At 39.9% G+C, this 21,335-nt stretch overlaps 2 long non-coding RNA genes across 2 annotated transcripts; both read left to right on the top strand.

The window, feature by feature from the left end:
• Window positions 1-9,083: 9,083 nt before the first annotated feature.
• Window positions 9,084-16,533, top strand: LOC142144596 (uncharacterized). Its single transcript, XR_012689744.1, has 2 exons — window positions 9,084-10,578; window positions 15,586-16,533. It is a non-coding gene; the product is annotated as an uncharacterized LOC142144596 (long non-coding RNA).
• Window positions 10,585-13,627, top strand: LOC142144597 (uncharacterized). Its single transcript, XR_012689745.1, has 2 exons — window positions 10,585-12,512; window positions 13,236-13,627. It is a non-coding gene; the product is annotated as an uncharacterized LOC142144597 (long non-coding RNA).
• Window positions 16,534-21,335: the final 4,802 nt, after the last annotated feature.

The following is a 21,335-nucleotide window of genomic DNA, read 5'->3' as shown; positions in this document are numbered from 1 at the left end:
TGAAAGTCACATGCTCCTCATCTGCAGCTGGTTCTTTTAACATGCCCTCATCTTCTCATTCTTCAGAAAATTTAGCTATATGTGTTGTCCAAGACCCTCCTGAACCACTTGACCAGACAAGAATTCACAGTACAAGTGTGGATTTCCTGACTCTGCAGTGGAGGTGAGAAGCAGCCTTACTAATCTGCCTCTATAACGTTGGGTCTGAGGCCACTATCCCATTAATAGACGCTGAACATAACTGTGTTGCAGAGGTGAGGTCATACGCTCCATCCCTCCCCTGACCTCCATTTCCACCTTCTTCAGTGATACTAGACACCACTCAGGTGCAACTGTCTAAAACCACACAATAGCTCTTTCACTCATACAGCTTCATTACCATACACAGCAGCTGTCTGTTGGCAACAGATCTGCATGATCACTTAGCTTAGCTCTGGATCAGTCCAGTATTCAGACGTGATTATTCCTGGTGCAGAGTGTAGATTGCCTCTAGCTTGCGTTGTTTCTGAAGCTGTCAGATTACGTAAAGCACAATCACCTAGTGGTCGACTGAGTTACAACAGCTAGTGACTTCTCCCTATTACTGCTGATTACATTGGTCGACACAACCATCTAGTGGACATATAAGATATTGCAGTCATCCATCAACATCTACTCTCTCCAACCCCTAATTGTTATAGTGTCAGTTGGGGAATCCTGGACAACTTTGTTGCACCCAGAGCTGCAAAGAATTTTCCCTCTTGCTACTGACCTGAACTATGACTCTGTGGCCAGCTAATAGATATTGAATCTCGATGCCTGGACTGTGACATGACCTTATCACTATACTAGTAGCGACATCAGATTCTATGGGCTCCTCAGGGACCTTTGGCAAAATCTCAGTACTTACCATGTCGTAGAGCTCCTTCGGGGATTCCCTTTCTCCATTATTCTGTGCAACCATGCCATCCAAGAAAGTTAAATCTGCTAAGGCACCTCCACGTGTGAATTTCTTCGGTAGGGGTTTGTGGCCTCATCATCTTCTCAAATGTCTTCCAAATCTGGGAAACAACCCCCTCAATCTTCTCAACCTCAGGGGCAACTGGACCCAGATGTGGCCCAAGAAGATTCTACAATGGTTGCCATAGATGACACTGTTACCCTCAGATCTATACAATCTCTCCTGGCAGCCCTAAAGTCTGATATCAAATCTGAGCTCCGGGCGACAGTTAAAAAAATAAAATCTTACCTGGCGTAGATTGGTGCTAGAATAGATCACCTTGAGACCAAACTGGAGGAGCTGGTCTCCTTACACAATGATCTCATTGCTGCTCATGATCAACTACAGGAGGGGATATCAATGTCTCGGAATAAGATCAGGGACCTGGAAGACGGTTCCACCGCAATAACATTAAGATACGTGGTAGCCCGGACTCTGTTTCAAACGCGGACTGGTTATGCCATGGACTTGTTCAGCAAGCTACTACCAGTGGCGACAGATTCAGACCTTCTTATTTACTGGTCTCGCCAAGCCCCAGAGGCAGCCCTTAAAGATTCAATACTTCGGGTTCACTTCTTTTGCATTAAGGATCAATTCCATGCCTCCCCCAATCAGGAGGCCCTTGGCGAACTCCAACTATTTCCTTACGTCACAACTGCTACGCTGGCAAAACGCTGCCTGTTCCGCCAAATTACCACGGCTCTACACTCGGCGTACATTCCTTATAGTTGGGGATTTCCTACTAAGCTCCTTGTTCAACGGAATGGAACCATTGTGGTGATATCCACCATGGATAAAGGCCTCTCGGTCCTCCGCGAATGGAACATTACCATAGAAGAGACAGCTTTGCCAGCTCCTACCAGAGATCGAGAGGAATGGTCGAGACCCGCTACTTGATGAACTATTGCTTCTTCTCATGATGTGAATCCTCTTTATAGGACAGTAGTAGGTTCCTACATATCTCTGGTCAACACAAACTGTCCTGATATTTTTGATATTTTAGCATAAAATTTTAATTTGGTTTTACATGGCCTTACATAGCCCTTCCTCTCTCATCTGAGGCATTAAACTGTTTGGTTTGCTCCGGTCTGGCCCCTTATGCCTCCGGGAAATAGGTACGGTGTTTGATGCCTGATGTTTGTTATATTTTGCACTTGTATGTATAACAATTTCCTGACTTTGAATGTTCACAAAAATGTTTCTCTTTAGGCCAGTTGCCTATAATGTTGCTACTTGTGTGTTGCTTATCGTGTATAGTATATTTTACTATTATATGTCTCTGTTACAATTTGTTATTTTTGTTCGAGTACCCTGGGGTTAGGACACCCAGGTCCAGATCCATGCCCTCATATTTGTTACACTTTTCTGTCACTCTTTTTCTCTCCCCTGTGGAAAAAACCTTAGTTTCCCTATAAAAATTATTTATGTTTTAAATTTTTCCCTCTGCTAGTTCCTTCCCAAGTGTTTTTGTATTTCCGCCACCCTCCCCCAGCCCTAAGGAGACAATCACTAGGTGCACCTACCCCACTGTTCAAGTTATGTTCAAAGTCGTTGCTCATCCTCGCCAACCTCCGCCATGGTCCAATTTCTATCTATAAACATCAAAGGTCTGAATTCCCCCAACAAGTGCAGAATCTCTCTCAAATATTTTGCTACACACAAGGCGGATATATTCGCAGTCCAAGAGACCCATTTCTCCCTGCATTCCCCTCCCCTCAATTCCACAACAAGAGCTACCCCACCTCCTGTGTCGCCCGCAGTCCTTTTAATTGCAATGGAGTGACTATTTTATTGAAAGCAGGATGTCCTTTCAATCTGGAAAATCAGTAGCTGAAAAAAACGGCTGTTATCTCATTCTTGTAGGTTCCCTGGGCAAACATGCCATTTTCTTGTTCTCCATATGCGCCCCAAATTTCTGGCAAATCCAGTTTTTGAGACATATTTTTCAAACTGTTCAACAGATCAGGAAAGGAATGGGTTGGGATAGATCCACATCCGTTACTGACCGACCTCCTCCCCCTGCTACACCCCTAGCCCAGAACTTGCCCAGCTGCTTACTGAATTTGATCAATATGATGCCTGGAGAGCAAAGCATCCTGGAGGACTAGATTACACATTCTTTTCCCCCCGTGCACAACTTATTCTCCCGCATAGAACCCCTGCTTTCTGATAAATGGTCTCTTTAGTGGGTTCTTTGTACTTTGAAGGCAGTCATAAGCGGAGCAGCTATACAAGCCGCAGCTAGAATTAGACGTATCCAATTAGAGGTGCCTGAATCCTACAAAGCACAGATTGTCGTATTGGAGCATTGACATAAGCTCAATCACTCTGACCCTGTCATCAAAGCATCTTTGCCCGATCTCAATAAAAAGTTAAATCCTGTTGCACTGTTGCAAGTTAACAGTGCTGTAGCTGGGTTAAATCAGAAAATCTACACCCTCGGGAACCAGGCGAGCAAACGTTTAGCCTGTAAACTCAGAGGGAAGAATTCCATTAATCGTATCAAGGCCCTTGCAGGCTCCGCAGTACTTGCATCTCTAATCCACCTGACATTGCTAACCAATTTGCCGCTTATTACATGCAGTTGTGTAATCTTAGGTCAGATGATTCTCAACCCCACCCTTCCCCTGTTATTATAGCGAATTTTCTGGATTTCCTTCAGCTCCCTGCCCTGGCACCGCATAAAGTGTCTGGCCTGTGCTCCGCTTAGACAGAGGAGGAAGTCTGGGTTTTTATTATAAATCCCTTAAGCAAAATAAAGCACCGGGACCTGATGGTCTCATAATTGGCTTCTATCTTGCCTTCTGGGCGGAGCTCAGTCCAGTGCTTAAAACCCTGTTTAACAAGGCCACAGAAGACTCTTATTTACCTAAAGAGATATTGGAGGCAAGAATAGTCACCATCCCCAAGCCCAGCCCACTGCAATATCTACAGACCAATTGTGGCCCCAAAAACCAATCTTAAGCTGTTTGCTAAGATCGTTAGTAGACTGAATCCCATCCAGCCCAGCCTATTCAACCAAGATCAGGTTGGATTTGTTTTGGGCAGACCAGCCCCAGAAAACACAAGTCAGGTCCTTAAGCTATTATCATCCATAGGACTCAGGCTCAGCCTCTGCTGTTCCTCTTGTTGGATGCTGAAAAAGCATTCGACAGGATCCATTGGGACTACCTGATGGCCGTCTTTGCCAGGTTTGGGTTTCGTGGGTTCTTCCTTCAAGAAATCTGAACACTGTGTAGTTGGCCCTCAGCTAGAGTACTTAGTAATGGATTCCCATCGGCCCCTTTTGACATTACTAATGGAACCAGGCAGGGTTGCTCCCTTGCTCTCTCCGCTCATCTTCACGCTCATCTTTGCATTGGCTGTGGAGCACTTAGTGGAATGGATCCTGATAACACCTGCTATCACTGGCACTAGGATTGGAGACACACATCATAAGATTTGCTAGTTTGCAGATGAAGTCCTTCTATCCCTGACTGAGCCTGAAACCTCGTTACCAGCTGTGCAGGAAGTTCTCTTGGCATACTCTGAGGCTTCCTTCTACAAAATTAACTACCAAATCAGATGCCTTGGTAGTGGGAATCCCACAAGATAGTCTTCTCTAGCTTCAAGCCACTTACAAATTTCCTTGGTGCTCCACATCACTTAAATACCTGTGCATACATATTCCCCTCCCATCCTAAGGACCGCATAGATTGTAATTATATCCCACTTCTGCACCATTTTACAGCATTAACTACCTCGTGGATGGAGTATGAATTTTTGTTGCTTGGTAGAATAGCTGCGCTCAAAATTATGCTCTTACCAAAAATCCTTTACATGTTCAGATCCATACCCGCTTTGGTTCCACGCCAAATAATTATCAAACTTTACACGAGTGACTTGTGATTTGTCTGGAGAGGCAGGTGTCCCAGTCAGGCCCAGTCACGTTTGTTTCGGCGTAAGTTAAGAGGTGGCCTTGCTGCTCCTGACTTGGAACTCTACCAACAAGCTGCAAGGCTTGTTCAGCTTAGGGAACCCCATCCTTGCAAACCATGGGTTTCTATTGAAGCGCATATTGTTTCTCCACTTCCAATAGAAAACTTGCTTTGGTTGGAGGGGACGGCCAGACCAGACACTGTGTCCGCATTGCCTAGTGTCAAAGACTTTTTAGCTAGTTGGGATAAGTTGGTAAGGGAGGTTCAGGACTTTTCCCTTCCTTCCCACCTCCTTTCCCTTTCTGCTGGCATCTCTAATCCCAGACCTGCGCTTGGATCTTTGGATTTCCCGGGGAGAGAATAGGCTATCAGACATTTACGAGCAGGGTGTCCTGGTGCCATTCTTCTCTCTCCAGGCGTGGTTCCAGATTCCGACCTCAGATTTCTACAAATACCTCTGGGTACGCCACTGAAACCAATCGCAGAGTTCTGGTTCGTCTTAGCTATGATCTCCCCCCCCCTTCCCCCGCCACTAGTCAAGCACTTTACCTACTCATCTCCCACACTTGGGGTGTATCAGTTTGTTATCAGTGTTTTCTAACTGTGCCTGAACAAAGTAAGATGCCTATCCATTTCCATTAAGAACTTGATCTTGGTCACCCATAACGGAGGAAGACTGAGAACGCATTTTCAAAAATATATATGAAATGTCAAAACATATGTTCCACAGGTTTTATTACACGCCAGTTAAACTGCATAGAATTTGCCCCACGGTATCTCAATTTTGTTGGAGGGAGTGTAGGGAAGCAGGATACCTCTTCCACGTTTTCTGGACCTTTATGGGATGATGTGTTTGATTTAATTCGACAAGTAACTTCATTAGTCATTGCACCACAGCCAACTTTGGCTCTACTCCAACTATACTGGTCTGACTTTCCGGCCCACCACCGGTAAGTTGTGGGTCATATCCCAATTGCCACTTGAGTGGCTATTGCCCAGCAGTGGAAGAGCCCAGCTCCCCTGCATCTCTCCAAAGTATAGCAAAAGTCCAACATAATTACATGATGGAAACTATTGGCTTCACGTATTCTACTTCAGCCTCCTACCCCCTGATGAAGTGGTTTACCTGGTCTGATTACTATGCTATTCATTCAGTTGTAGCCTTGTCTCTTAAGTCTCAATAGAGCCACTTTCTTTTAAATTTTGCCCTATTAAAAATAGGATCTCCTGTATGTCCCACTGACTCCTCTGCCAGAGCAGCCCTTGATGATGTCTCCCCCACCCCCCTCCTCTCCTTGCCTCTTTCCTGTAGGCTGTGACCTCCCCTATTTTGTCTTTTTGGTTTGATGTATATTTGTGTTTGATACCTGATGTTTTCAACTGTCACTGCCTGTATATACTTTTTTCTCTGAAAAATGTAATAAAAACTTTTTGTTAAAAAAAACCCGGAAATAAAGGAGACAATCAGGGTGGAAGTCTCCTCTATCCAATCTGAAATCTCCAGTTTAGCTGGGAGACTCACCTCCCTGGAGGAGCATACATAGGTAGTGGATGAGTTCAACACCAATAGTACTGAGGCAATGCTCCATCAATCTCAGGACTTTAAATTGCTATGATTTTGTATGGATGATATGGATAACAAAGAACATCAGATCAATCACTGGATGACGGCATTCTAGAGGAGATCCCGACAATAGGGATAATAAACATTCTAATAAAGAACTTTAAAGAGGTCCATAATCAACACCTGATTATGAAATTTTGCCTAGCTAGAGCTCACCGCACCAGGCAACCCAATGACATAATTTATTGCCTACATCATTTTACACCAAAGTAGCTCTTATTAAGAAAGGATAGATACTTAGATAGAATTGACTTTGATGGAAATACAGTTGGAAAGTTCTTGGACCATTTGTGCTCCACTTTGCAACAACCTAGACAACAGACTGTTGTTAGATCAATATTGAAAAAGTATTGTATTTTTACACACCTCACTGAATGGCAAACAAACATATCTTAGGGTACCATATGACATATCCACCTTCTGTGATTCTTGGGACCTGCTTCACATTATATTCTGAGTGGAAATCAGTATCTTCCTTTGTAGACACCCCTCTGTATTCCCACTAGGAGAGGTGTCAAAAAGTCAAGGTGCGAAACAGAACCCTAGCACTGGGTTGAGAGCTTGGGTCTGTAGAACGCTTGAATATATGTCCTATATGTCTCACCATCTCTTGTCTCCTCAAAATATGACTATATTGTTGCATATCATCAGGCTAACTTAAATTGTATTTCCTTTCTTCCTTTTAATGGGTGCTTACTGTATTACTGGCTTTGTGTCTCCTGGTTGTCATCCAGCACCCAGACTTTTCAATGTATTCTGTTTGCAATTCTGGGATTGGACCAGGCTGCCTAAAGCCAACAACACTAGCTTTGTTTTTAGCTATTTAAATTGGCTCTCTATGAAGGACTAATAAGTTGTACAATGGCATCCAACCATTCTCAGACTTTTTAGACTTAACTATATGTGTCATATTTCACTGCTTTGAAATGAATACAGGTATTTTAATTCTCATGTTTGCTGTCAATACCACCAAGAATGCTTTCCTCTCACTCACCAGTGAGACCGTCTGATCTTCTAAGGGACCAAATAAGATCCCCTGCACTTCTTAAGTAAGGTCAACAAATAAATGCAAATGTAAGATAGTGTAAATTCAATGGACTTAAGCTAAAGGAAAGAAAATGGTTAAATCTTTATCAGAGTAGAAGCGTAAACAATATTCACCAAGTAAATATAATCATGTGTGGCACATTCAAATAAAATAATAAAATGTGTGGCGCATTCAAAATAGGACATTGCAATGTGGAAAAAAATGTATGAAGCTAAAGTATACATAAACTGCAATCCCGTGTGTAATTATAGATATGAGTAGTAATAATATCAATCGAAATGATAAGCTGCCTCAATGTTAGATATGTTACAATGTGACAGTCTATAACAATTTAAAAATCTGAATAAGTTATTTTATGTATAAGGTTCAAGAATTTCTACAGCACTCCACCTCTTCATGCAGCTATTAAACCTCTTAAAAAAAAGCATACACCAATTTGAATAGACAAAAATGATATATATATATAAAAGAAATATTTAAACGCTAGAGTGTTCTTTTTAGGTGTACCATAGAAAAGTAATTGAATAATTTAAAAAAAATAATATAAATTGTGAGTAACAAAAATTGTGAACAATTGTACTTGCCTGTAATAGTCGTAATAGTTCAGTTGAACCAGTATGGTAAAAACATCTGTACTTCTGTCCAATAGAACCTGAGCCAATGCTACTGTTCCTCAATTTAGTGCAAATTTGCTGTGTGGTTTGTTCTTGTTTAATACAGAGGTAAAATATAACTTACATTTCCATTGTATAAGCATTCCTTCTTGTGGAAAACAAATAAACTCCTCCCTCCAGGTGTAGTGTTGGAGGCACTATGTGTGATGTTCCATATATTATAGTCAGCAGAGTGGACAGAAATTACAATATCTCACCTAATACAGTGTTAACATAAAGTGGCAAACGCAATGTTTTTCACCCCAGATCAAGGGATATGACGTTGTAGGTTTTCCATGATGTGTGAATGGTTTTTCTAGGAGGATTCATGAATATGTATGCAGATGCTTAAAATTTCTGTTTGGAGTACTTAAACTCAGTGTAGAAAATATAAAAAATATAAAGTAGTTTGGAGACTGTAAGCATTCTGTTCGAAAGAAACCATGGGGAAAATAAAAATGTTTTTTTTTCCTATGCATATCTATCCCCAGAAGTGATCAATGCACTCCCAGCAAAAGGCAACTATAAATTTAATGTAAAAGTCCTTTAAGCAATACTGCCAAGTGCAGGATATCACAGAATGTTGTTGTCTTTTATATGACGGTATTGCTGCATTAGATTGTGTGCAGTAGCTGGCATAAGGTGGTAATTGTTTATCATGAATATGCAATGCATGCAGGAGGTGATAATAGAGTCCAATGAATTGCATGCAGGAGGGCTCATACCTTGTTTATTATACAGTAAAGGAAAAGGTTGGGAATTTGGCAGAATCTTTACCATACATGTGATTCTACCAAGTAGATGAATGAGCAGTGAGTTAAAGAGTAAAAAGCAGCAATATAAAGATTGTGTTTGTGATTGGTATTGTTAAATATGATTTTTTTGTTAAGGCCTCATAAGGCCTTTGTTCAGCCATTTTATTGTAACTTGTATAGAAATATTATTTGCTAGAAGAGATTATTCATTTTTCTGTTAACTTGCAGTTTTGCAATATGTGAGCCTATGGCCTTGAAGTTGAACTAATAGGGAACACCTGAAGAATGTAACCAGTTATGAAAACAATAATGAGCTTCATATCCAGCTGGTAGTATGGGAGCTGTATCCATGGTGTTACACATAGCATATCTCCAACTCCCCTTGAGATAAGAAATAATAGGCTCATCTGTCCTTAGAAGGGGGAGAAAAGTAAACACCTCAAGAATACGTGAGAAAGTTAATCAGTAGCGCTTCTCATAAACTAGTGGTATAAACTATTGTATGCATATGACGTAGGATTCATTTATACAGTAGCCTATAAAAACCTGTATCTTTGTATCAATAAACTAGAGAATATTCCTTGTATACAGAACTTGGTCTGTGTCAATTCTCTCCAGCTGATTGAAGCGCTTCCAGATATACTTGACACCACAGGCAGACTTGGGTCAGAATTTTAGATCTAACAACTTGGAGGTCGCCACAGAGATTCGCTGTCCAGCAGGCTACAAGACAGACAACGGAGGTTTCCCAGCACATTGAACCCCAACATCCGCGGTCAGTAGATTTCTACTCGTTGGTCTTCCTAGTCTGGGTCACCTCATGTCTGTCTGAGGCACCTGACACGCGAATTTGTGAGTCTCAAGTATCATCTGATTAATATAATACAGTATTAACCCAATTTGTTTACTGTAATTGTATTGTTGATTAGATTTTTGAAAGATGATTGAATTTTGAGTGCATGTGTTTGTACCTATGTATGATGTATAAAGCATAAAAGTCACATAAGACATTGATCAAAGAAGCATGTAATGGAATAGAGGGATTTAGAGAGTTATTGTTTTGAACATTGAGTGAACATTTTAGACACCATCCCCAGAGGTATATCAAAGAAGGGAGATTCTGTAATCTGCCCAAATTGTGTAAGAGAGATTTCCAAAAGACCTTCGTCCCAGATACTGTCAAAGAAGCTATTTAGCACGGACATCCAGTACAAGGAGTCCACAGAACGGGACGTCCAGTGCAAGGACAACCCACAGAAACTAGATAAGAGTCCCGATTTGGACTCAACAGAATACTGTCAATACGAGTAATATAGATAGTAAACAAATGACAGCAGCTCCCTCATAGATATGATGCACAAAGACTTAAGGAAATGGGGGAGTAGAAGGTCTGCAGGGAATTTTTCAAGAAAGCGGGGATAGCCAAAGATATGTGTGGATGGAGAAACAAAGGTGTTGCAAGTGGTAATGTGACAAGAACAAAGGGGTATTGAGATCAAACCCCAAGAGATTGTTTGAGGTGGCACAGGAAAGTTAAGAGATCTGAAAAGTCGAAATATATGTGGATATGCTAAATGTATCGGAAGCTGAATAATGAATCAAGTAGGTTGTATATTATAAATGTATGTTTGATCCTGTGCAGCTGAATAAGTGAAATGTGCCCCTCCCTTATTCTGTGTAAATGATTTCAGTGTGTTGAGATAAGAAGCACACTGTTTTTTTTTTTTGTTTTTTGACAATGTATGTAAAATTAAAAAAATGTGTCCGGAGTGCTGATTGATGATAACATGTTGAAGCTAACTTGTATTTAGTGTAATGCTGGGACTTGTAGTTCCACAGCAGTAGGCTGGAAGATGTCAGTTAAGTTTTCTTTCTCTGTATGTGAGTTTTGTCTCCGTCTTACTGCGTGTGAGAGAGATCCGTGATAATTCACATTGTTTGTTCTCTGTCTTAGTGCTCTATAAGGGAGATGTTTGATTTACTTTAAATCACAATGTTTGTCTGTCTTGTCCGTTTTTTACAAGAGACATGTTTCAAGGTTGAAAAAGTTGTACATTCATTGCTTAATGATAAGCTTTTAAAAAGATACAAAAGAAGTTTTAAAATGTTTGGTCCGATTGCACGGACAAGATTGTAAATAATGTACATTATCACTATAAGTACTAGTGTCAGAACAAAGCTGGCTGGGATCCAACAAGCCGTTTCTGTATTTGAACAAAATAATTTTGTTTCTGAAGTTCAGAAATATAGCTTTCTCTTTAATGAAGTTGAGAATTGTGGGAGTGAGCTTACATGCTGTTTTTATCTGTGTTAAAATGGCGCTGATGAATGTTCTCAGAAATCAGGAGGGTTTGTTATGCCTTTAAAGAAATGTTACGAGATAAAATGTCGTCTGTGAGCGAGACTTAAGTGAATATATTTTTACTTTGAACACGAAAATCACAGAATCTAGAAATATGTGTGAATATTTGGTCACGGGAGAGAGATTTTGTTGAGAAAATGTTGAATGATTTACAGACACAATGTATTGTGTCTAACGAGAGTACTCTGATTTATGAGACAGTGCTGCTTTTAAAATGGTTGAATACTTGGAACCAAGATTCCAGATTGAATGTTTCTAAACCCGGAAATTTAATTAGTGTCATTTAAAAGGGCTGTACTAAGAGATGATAAGAAAGGAGTGGCTTTGAACACTCGCCCAGGTCTCGTCACTTTGACATTCTCTATTTGTGAAATTAGGGACTGCCCCTTTGAGGAAATCAAGGCATGGAACGCATAGCGTCACAGTTAAGCTTTTAGCAGCTGTTCACTGGTTACCTGATAACAGTATACACGCATGTTACAGTTACAGTAATTCCTAGTAAATAAATGTTAATCTCTATGCAAAAGTTTTTTTATTCACAGGTCTCCAGCTGCAAAGACCCATTAGGCAATCCAGATTGCATTGATTTAACTTCCAATGCACCATCTTTGCACCACAACAAACATAAGTATAAACTAATGAAGGATTTAAATAACGTAAACTCTTCTGAGTAATGATTACCTTGTTTTGGAAAGAGATATTAGAGTTTATGTGCTATTCGCATAGCAAATGCATGAACTAGGTGGTTTTTCTGTATGTGCAGAAAGCAAAAGGTTTTTATTTGTATCCTCATTACAGTTTTGAGTAAATCAGTGTTTGTAAAGACATTTACTGCCCTTATTTACTGTGCTATAATTGTCATATACTGTAAATAATTCTCTTTATTGTGGGTATGGTAATGCATTGATGGGAATTCTATATTTTTACAGAAATGAAAAAGATTTAAGACTTTAAGAGCAATTGTATGTGCTCCTGCATTAGCACTTCTGGATCATAGCAAGCCATTTATACTCTCCTCTGAGCAGAACCAAATGTTTAACCAATTTTAAGCTGAAATAACTTCAGCGCCAGCACTGGCTTTGCCAGATTATGACAAGCCTTTCACATTATTTTGTTATGAAGTCAGTGCACATGTACAAGGAGTACTGACACAAATACATGGTCGCAAGCTAAGGTCACTTGCATACTACTCTGCTTTAGTGCTTGAAAAGAGTATAGATATTGTGCTAGGACACCCAGTTACCCTAACGGTATCGTACGTTGTGACAGAAACCAAGCACAAGCAAAACATTTGTTACCGGCCAGATTTACTAAGTATGAAGATATACAGCACAAAGGACATTCCCTCCTATTGTGAAATGAGTGACATATAACACTTGCCGAGCGCACTGTGTATTTTCTTCCTCCCTTTCCTTTTTTATTAGAAGAAAAAAAAAAAAAAAAAAAAAAAAAAGGAAGCACAAGAGGCCCCAGAGCCTCTCATGTTCACAGATATATGTTAAGACCTTCAGACAAGGGGAATCTGAGTAAACTGTATTTTAAGTTTTTTAAAGGTCCAAGGGAGACCAGAGAGGGGAGTTCATTGATATTAGCAGGAGGAATATAGATTGCACGTTATTTTCCTTTGCTGTGCGCTGTAGATGTGTACTAGACTAGAAAGGAAAGCCAAGTTTGGAAGAACCAGACTCAGGCCCATAGTAATGTATAGATCATTATACATAATTAGAAAATTCTAATATGAAAGTTTAACCCAACCAAATAAAGAAAAGAGCAACCCATGACTACAGGGGTTTACACCCAATGCAGGAATGTGTTTGTGAGTATTGTGGCCCAACACATTATTATATACACTAATAGAACTGATGATGTGGCTTATTAACAGGTTATTTAAGCTAAGTGTTTCTCTTCCAGAAGAATTAAAGTTACCACATCTGTCTTAACCGTTGTACTGTACACTCCATCTAATGAGTGTAAACTTTGTGGAACTCAGAAACCAAGAACCTTGTCCTTGGATTCCACATGCTCCTTACTGAAGCCTATCCTAATGAAGTAGCACTGCTTACTCCCAGTAACGTTACACTTAAGCAGTGCACAATGTTGAATCCTGCTGCCTTATTGCAGCAAGTTTCAAAAGATGGGAGAAGTACCTGTATATATTGGGGTTACCCTAGGGATTTGGGGGAATTCCATTCCAGCTTGAACAGAAAGAAAGGAAAAAAAAAAAATGCAAACAAAATTTTTCTGAACATGATTGCATAGAACTAATGAAACAAGAATCTCTGGTTTTATCTCACATTAAAGATAAACCATTACCAGATGCAGACATCACTCTTTTTGTAGATGGTTCACACTATCACATAGATCCTGTCCCGTATACAGGGTGTGCTGTAACCACACACACAGAAATAGTGATTCAACAGACTCTACCGAGTCACATGTCAGCACAAGAAGCTGAACTAAAGGCCCTGACACTTGCATGCATATATGCAAAAGGACAAAGAGTAAATATTTACACTGATTCAAGTTATGCATTTGTAATTGCGCATGATTATGGCCCTGTATGGAAAAGTAGGGACCTTATGGGTTCAGCAAGCAAACCAGTCAATATGATGAACATACCAGGGCATTGTTCACTGCATTCCAGCTGTCCTCCAAACAGTGATGAAGATGAAGACACACACAGAGATACTACCCCCGAAGCTAAGTGAAATAGACCAGGCCGCACGAGAAGCCGCCATAGCCCCAGTACCCCAAGGGGAGTCTATTTACATGGTGACCCCCTGACCCCTGTTTGACCAGAGCACACTCCAACTTATGGAAAGACAAGCAACAGAAAATAAGAAAAAGACTTGGGCAATACATGGAGCACTAGAAGTGCAAGGAGTGGTGTAAAGGTCAGCGTTTGTGTCTGCCAAAAGTAGTTTATCCCATTATGGCCAATATAGCACACGAGAAAGTGCATCTGGGAAAAGATGCTATGGTTGTACTCACTAGCAGCTTATGGATAGTACCAGGGTTCGCCCAAGCAGCACAGTCGTTAGTGGCAGAATGCCTAGTCTGTGCACAAAGTAACCCGAGTAAGTCTGTCCTATGGAAAAGCACACCCCAGACATAATATCCCTATAAGAGGATACAGATAGACTTTATAACTTCCCAAATGCTCGGGCTTTGAGAATGTGCTTGTCTGTGTCAACTTCTTTAGTCACTGGCTGGAGACATGGCTGTATAGAAAAGCAAATGCTAAAGCATTAGCCAAGAAAATTGCGAATGAGGTAATCTGATGATATGGTGTACCAGAGGTCATTGTAAGTGACAGAGGGATACACTTTACGGGGCAAGGATTCCAGAAACTATCACACCCCCTACAGATCCCAAAGTTCAGGATGTATGGAGCGCCTTAATGGTACACTGAAATTGAAAATGCAGAAAATAATGGCTGAAACAGGTCTGCCATGGATCTCATGTTTACCTGCACTCAGTAAAAAATACTGCTAGGAAAGACACAGGTTTAACACCATATGAGATATTGTTTGGCACAGCAAACAGAACAGGCTGTTATTTTCCATAGCAACTACACCATGTATATAGTGATTTGTTGAATTATGTTGCCTTATTATAGAAACAACTAACTGAAATACATGGTCAAATATTCTCCTCCATTGCAAACCCTAATTTTGATACAGGTACCCATAAACTGCACCCTGGGGGGCTGGGTGGTCGTGAGAAAGCACATCAGGAGAAGTCTTGAACCCAGATACAAGGGTCCTTATCAAGTCCTGTTAACGACTCCCATGGCAGTGAAAGTACAGGAAAGAGACACCTGGATTCACGCATAACACTGCAAAGTCTTCAAATCAGGGGAGTCTTGTTCTGATAAATAGAAATGACTGTCTCATTGTATTGATATGTCTTGCCAGAATAATTGTGACTGAAGTAGGGATTAAGGCCTCCCTAACCCAGTATGAAACAGACAGTTAAGTGATATATTGCCTATGCCACTGTGAGAAACATATGGGAAGGAGTGCTCAACAATTTGCACTCATAGTAGAGTAAACTCTGAAAATGTCTTTGTGCAGATGCATAACCTCATTGGTAAAGTTGTCAGTAATGATTCATGTTGGATATTGGAAATATTGGCATTAGTAGCAAATGGTTTAGCAATCCTGTTGATCGTATAGGTGATAATGAAACTAAATATATGGCTGATTAAGAAGTTACTGACACTTGATTGTTGTCTCTCCAAAAAGGGAACCACTGAAAATCCCGAACCTCTGATGATCACAGAAATTACTTCTGAAACCTGACCAGACTATGAGTGTCATGAATTATTTGGACTAGCAAAGCCAAAGAACTGCAGAGTTTGCAACAAGAAACTACTAAAGATTGAACAAAGGACATGCAAGGCCTGCAGAACTACTATAGACTCATTAACTATCTTTTAAGAAACCATCTTTTAAGAAACCATCTTCTAAGAAACCATCTTTTCTAGACATGGACATTTGCCAAAATGCATCTCCTCATAAATCAAGTTAGGACAGGGAGGATCACAGGCTTATTAGTGGGGGATGAGTTGACAGATTCCTAAGGGGACCAACTCTATGCATGTGGCCTCCTACATGTGTATAAGTACCTGCTTATTAAGAATGTGGTTCTATAGATAGGATTAGGTAGGTAGGAGGAGAAAGGGTCGAAAATTGAATAAAAGATGGGAAATGTTAAATATGATTTTTTGTTAAGGCCTCATAAGGCCTTTGTTCAGCCATTTTATTGTAACTTGTATAGAAATATTATTTGCTAGAAGAGATTATTCATTTTTCTGTTAACTTGCAGTTTTGCAATATGTGAGCCTATGGCCTTGAAGTTGAACTAATAGGGAACACCTGAAGAATGTAACCAGTTATGAAAACAATAATGAGCTTCATATCCAGCTGGTAGTATGGGAGCTGTATCCATGGTGTTACACATAGCATATCTCCAACTCCCCTTGAGATAAGAAATAATAGGCTCATCTGTCCTTAGAAGGGGGAGAAAAGTAAACACCTCAAGAATACGTGAGAAAGTTAATCAGTAGCGCTTCTCATAAACTAGTGGTATAAACTATTGTATGCATATGACGTAGGATTCATTTATACAGTAGCCTATAAAAACCTGTATCTTTGTATCAATAAACTAGAGAATATTCCTTGTATACAGAACTTGGTCTGTGTCAATTCTCTCCAGCTGATTGAAGCGCTTCCAGATATACTTGACACCACAGGCAGACTTGGGTCAGAATTTTAGATCTAACAGTATCTAATGTTGATCATGTAAAACTTGAATATGGCAGTATATATACTTAACTTGTTCAGGATAGCAGAAAGGTGACTGAGTCTTCTAATAAGGCCGATATCCCTACTACTCATTAATCTCGATCTATTCGTAATGATGATCGCTAATCACCTTAAGCTTGATAGATCTGGTCCACAATGTTCAGGTGGGTTTCCTCCTGGGGAGGGAAGCTTAAGATAATACCACAAAACCAATTGACCTAAAATATCTCAGCTCTAGGGAAGAAAGATAAGCCCTACTTTTGTCAATGAAAGACATTCAACAAAGTGAACTGGCTCTTTATTTCAGGGGTCCGTAAACACTTGGGTGTCGGAGACATCTCTTGCACTTTACATAGCAACCGCCACCAGAATAAAAATTAACACCTCCCTTTCAGATCTTCTGCCTATTTGAAACGGAATCAGACAGAGGTGCCTCCTTTCCCCAATTATTTTTGTTTTGTGCATGGAAACCCTCATGAGAGCAATCATACCCTTATTGTTCCAAAATTATTCTATGTAGGATGTGACTGTGAACTTGTTCTTTATTCTATCTAATTTCATATTGTTTGGATTGTTAATTGTGCTTATAATTGGCTTTCAATTTGTAATGGCTCATTAAAAGTGATTATGCAAAATATTATTTCACATGCACAATCTGTATATTGCTAAAAGTGCTAACTTAAATATTCAGTATGGTTATACCTACATTTTTAGCTTTTGTGTATACTACCTCATATTTCCTTTGTAATGTAGGATATGTACATTTTATATTAAACTTTGTTTTTGTTGCTTTCAATTATTAATTGTCTAGTTATAATTCATTTAATTTTATTAGTGGAACCAAAATTCCCTGTCTGGGCCTTTAGTTCCAGTTCGCATGGACACTGACTAGCAGAACCCTGCATGTGAACTCCTGGAGACTGACTCAGCAAAGCGCTAAGTTAACCATCTGCGACTGGTGAGATTTTTTAAATTAAATAGCTACAAACAGCGCCTGTGGACAGGCACCAAATTGCACATTCCTTGTAGCACTTTGTATACAGTATGAAATGTGTCCCATTGAAAATATATCCAATTCCTGATTTCCGCCACCTCCTAGGTGACCTAGGATGTATGAAAAGCAACTGTTTTTGCAGAGAGAGCGGCAAAGTCATTTAGAATGATGATTTATTTGATTATGACATTTCTCTCCTTGATCATTAAGGGGTAGAGTTGGTTGCAAAATGGGAGTAAATTACTTTTAAAAAAAGAGAATGGCAAAGTAACATATTTCCACCCAGGTGAAGAGTTGCTCCTGGTTTCTCATCAGCAAGTATTTGCACCTGCCATATAGCAGCTGCAAAAGATACGCTTTCTAACAGGAGTATTTGTGTTTCTATAGGTCTGCATAAGCCGAATTTGCATAGAGTCCCTCTTCTCCAGGAGAATGTGCCCGTAAGTGTCAGAATTGTGCATGTCTGCATAGGGGCAATTGAATGCACCAACTTTCTGGGCAAGCACAAAGCGATTTCACACAAGATATGCTACACAAACTGTCATATGTCCTACTCTGCATCAGCCTTTAATTACTGAGAAATTAGTATTTAATTATATGTGGTTTTGTGGATTTGTATGTGCAAATGTCTAAATGCCAAGCAAGTTGCAGGTAATAATTTATTAATAACTTTCTAATAAAAAACAATTAATAAGTGTGTTTGTGCTCCGTCAGCATTATAAAATACAAAGTGACATTGATCTCTGTTTGAAATTGTAGCCAAGATAGTCTGACATGTCTGCCCTGCTCCTGGTCAATAATACATAACAACTAATGAAAAGTGATCCTACTGAGAACTTAAAAAATATTTTTTTATGCGCTTATTAGAGAGTGTAAAGTAAAAGGCGTTTTGGATGAGGCTGACAGTAAATATTTTACTATTCCAATCCCTCTACACCTACAATTTATGTATTATCAAAGGTACACAAACATTTCCTTAATCCTCTGGTGGGTTTATAGCAGCAGGGACTATTGCTATTACTACAAATCTATCAGAATACATTGATTACTATATGCAACCAATATTTATTTTGAATAAATTGTATTTAAATGATACAATGTATATATTAATTAAACTAGAAAAACTTAAGTGGGAATGGGATTTTATCTTAGTAATTGCGGATTCTTAGTTATTCCTATACTATTATTCAACATGATGTGGTACTTCAGGCGTTTCATGCATTTTTGGAAAAAATCTGATTACAGCAGAGATCTAAAGGTTTTTATAAAAGCAGAAATCCATTTTATTTTAAACAACAATTATTTTTATTTTGAAAATAACTACTCTATACAGAAGCTTAGTACTGAAATGGGCACTAGGTTTGCCCCGAGTTACACAAATTTATTTATGGCACATTGGTATGACTCCCAGGTGTGGGAGTTCCATCCCTATGGGGAGAAACCTAATGTGCTGGTACAGTTTGGTGGATGAAATATTTTTGTATGGAAGGGAAGATGGAGGATTTATTGAATTTATGCTCTTAAAAGCATAGATTCAATTAATAGTCCATCCCCCGTCCATATTAAAATATGAAACTAAATTACTTTAATATCAAATTACTATTTGAGAGCAGTCGTATCTAATTTGACATATATACCGTATTTGCCGGCGTATAAGACGACTGGGCGTATAAGACGACCCCCAACATTTCCACTTAAAATATAGAGTTTGTTATATACTCGCCGTATAAGACTACCCCCTCTTCCGCACACCTTCCACACACCAAATAAAACATAAAAGAACATCAGATTTGATTTCAACATGTTAATTTATATTCGAATGCCTATGACATGCAGGAAAACGGTCACAAGGCTGTATGTTATCAAACATGTACAGTAAACATAAAACAGTGCAAGTTTATTAAACGTAATTCACTAGTCAATGATAGAAGGAAGATAACAAATAGAGGGAGAGAGCAAGTGCACACTTACCCCTTGGCATAATCTTTAATGCTTTTTCATTTGATTTCCAGTCCCGAACCATCTTTTCTGTTACTCCATATTGTCTTGCAGCAGCACAATTATTATGTTCCATGGCAAAGTTTACAACTTTAAGTTTAAAGCTTGCATCATATTTCTTTCTTTTTGCTGGTGCCATGATAGGGTTGATAGAGGTTTGACTGCTGGACATTTTCTATGCTGTATTGTACTGTACAATGGTGCAGTACTGTGGTTGGCTGTTGGCTGTATACAAAGCCTGATTGGATTGGTCCCTGCTCCCTGTCTGCCCTCCCTGTCAGCAGAACGTTCCGGTCATGCCAAAAAGCTGGCACCCCTATATCGCTGCTGATGCTCGCCGCAGCCACGCTGATGACCCACCGCAGCCGCACTGGATACCGCGCGATACTGGACCCGGTGTATAAGACGACCCCCCCACTTGGAGGCATGTTTTTCAGGGCAAAAAAGTAGTCTTATACGCCAGCAAATAGGGTATATATATATATATATATATATATATATATATATATATATATTAGAGATGCTCACTGACTCCCGTGAAGTGGCTTTGGTTTTGGATCTGTATTTTTTTATGAAAAATTGCTAAAATATTCTAAAATCACATAATTTTGTCCTTTTTTCAGTCCTACATTGTTATGAACCTCAATAACACTAACTTCAAGTCATTTGCAGTCAATTTTGACCACCTCACAGGTCACAATATTATTTTCATACACTTTTGGACAAACGCTGCAGCAATCTGGCTAGATGGTAAGCAACAGAGTAATGACTCAAACACACGGCAGTTCCTACCACACCTAGGACACATTGGCACACAGCAGTGGCAGAAAAGAAAAGTGGTGCAAGATGGAATTGTCCTTGGGCCCTCTCACCCACCCTTATGTTGGATCTTAAATTGGACATGCACAGTTTAACAAACCAAGCACTTCAGCCACAAAAGTGCCACTCCTTGTGGCTGAAGTGCTTGATTTGTTTGGGCCCCCACAAAACAAGGCAAAATGACTTTAAGCCACCTAAGGTAACAGTGCTGTTAATGAACTCTACTGTGGCAAGATGTTTTTGTCATCATTATCAGCATCATCCTCACCCTCATCAGTGTGTACATCATCCTCACACATTATCAATTCATCACCGCAGGAATCCACCGTTACAGAAATCTCAGTATTTTGATGTATTTGGCGGGAAATGCCTTCCTCGTTAAACGTGAAGCTCATTTTCATGAACATCATCTTTTCCACATTTTGAGGGAGTAGCCTTCTACGTCGATCGCTGGCAAGGTTCCTGGCTGTGCTAAAAACTCTTTTTGAGTACACACTGGAGGGTGGGCAGCTTAGGCAGTGCAAAGCAAGTTAAAAAATGGGTCTCCGAATTCCCTTTTTTTCCTCCCAGTATGTAAAGGGACTGTCTGATGTGTCTATATCTATGCCGCTGTGAAAATAATCCTCCACCATTCTTTGGATGTTGATAGTAGGATCAGGTGGAGTTACGGCAGAGGTTTCACAATTTTTGGTCTATTCTTTTAGGCCAGACCAGTTGTCAAAATTTGGTGCAGAGTCATCTGCATCATCCCTGGGTCTCTTGGGAAAGTTAAGTTTTTTCCTAGAAGCAGTTGAGTGAGAAACTGAAGAGGAGACGCCATCCTGTCACATAACACTTGAGCTGCTCACCAGGAGCTCCTTGCATCTCTTCAGATCTG

The sequence above is a fragment of the Mixophyes fleayi genome, chromosome 3, assembly GCF_038048845.1.
Source record: "Mixophyes fleayi isolate aMixFle1 chromosome 3, aMixFle1.hap1, whole genome shotgun sequence".
NCBI classification, from domain to species: Eukaryota; Metazoa; Chordata; class Amphibia; order Anura; family Limnodynastidae; genus Mixophyes; species Mixophyes fleayi.
Note: the sequence above shows the minus strand (reverse complement) of the source record. Positions and strands in the feature narration are given on the sequence as shown.